At 38.6% G+C, this 728-nt stretch overlaps 1 pseudogene; it reads right to left on the bottom strand.

The window, feature by feature from the left end:
- Window positions 1–323: 323 nt before the first annotated feature.
- Window positions 324–460, bottom strand: LOC145260028 (U2 spliceosomal RNA; annotated as a pseudogene).
- Between the last annotated feature and the right edge of the window lie 268 nt (window positions 461–728).

The following is a 728-nucleotide window of genomic DNA, read 5'->3' as shown; positions in this document are numbered from 1 at the left end:
TTATAAAATTCTTCCAGTTCGGGCTCACTCCAGTTCATTTATAACAAGGCCGATAGCCATTAGTCGCATGCTCTCGTGTAATGAATGAATGCCTGAATGCAGGATTGACATGAAATTCTTAAAGATAAACTAAAATGACCGAAAAATGGGTTGAAATGACTTAAATAAAAAGTAAATGACTTAGAATGACTTTAATGAACTTAAAGATGAATTGAATGACCTTAAGAATGACTTGAATGCTTAAAAAATAACTGGAATCCTTCAAAAACAACTTGAATGATCTGGAGAATGACTTTAATGGCTTTGAGACTGACTGGTTGTAAAGTGGGTGATCATTTTACATTAAATTAATACAGAAAAGTGATCCCCCACTTTATATCACAAAGTTACAAACATAAGTACAGCATGTAGTAAGAACAGATACTACACTTTGATCTTGGCCAAAAGGCCAAGAAAGGGTATTTATGTTATTTATTTGCTCCCCCACTGAGCAAATTAGGCACAAGGCCGGTTTTTAATGTGAGGAGTGAAGGGGAAATGGGGATCAGCTCTCCGGGGTGTAGGGGAGTTGGATAGTGACAATTGGTATGAAGGGTTGCCCCTACATTGACCAAGGTCTTATATGTGGGGGTTTGTATTTATTTACTCTCCCACCGAGCAAATTAGGCACACGACCGATTTTTAATGAGGAGTGAAGAGGAAATGGGGACCAACTCCCCGGGGAGTAG

This window comes from Euprymna scolopes, chromosome 35 (assembly GCF_053919585.1).
Source record: "Euprymna scolopes isolate OS-2025 chromosome 35, ASM5391958v1, whole genome shotgun sequence".
Lineage (NCBI taxonomy): Eukaryota > Metazoa > Mollusca > Cephalopoda > Sepiida > Sepiolidae > Euprymna > Euprymna scolopes.
The sequence above is the reverse complement of the archived record's forward strand: the minus strand, read 5'-3'. Positions and strand labels throughout refer to the sequence as shown.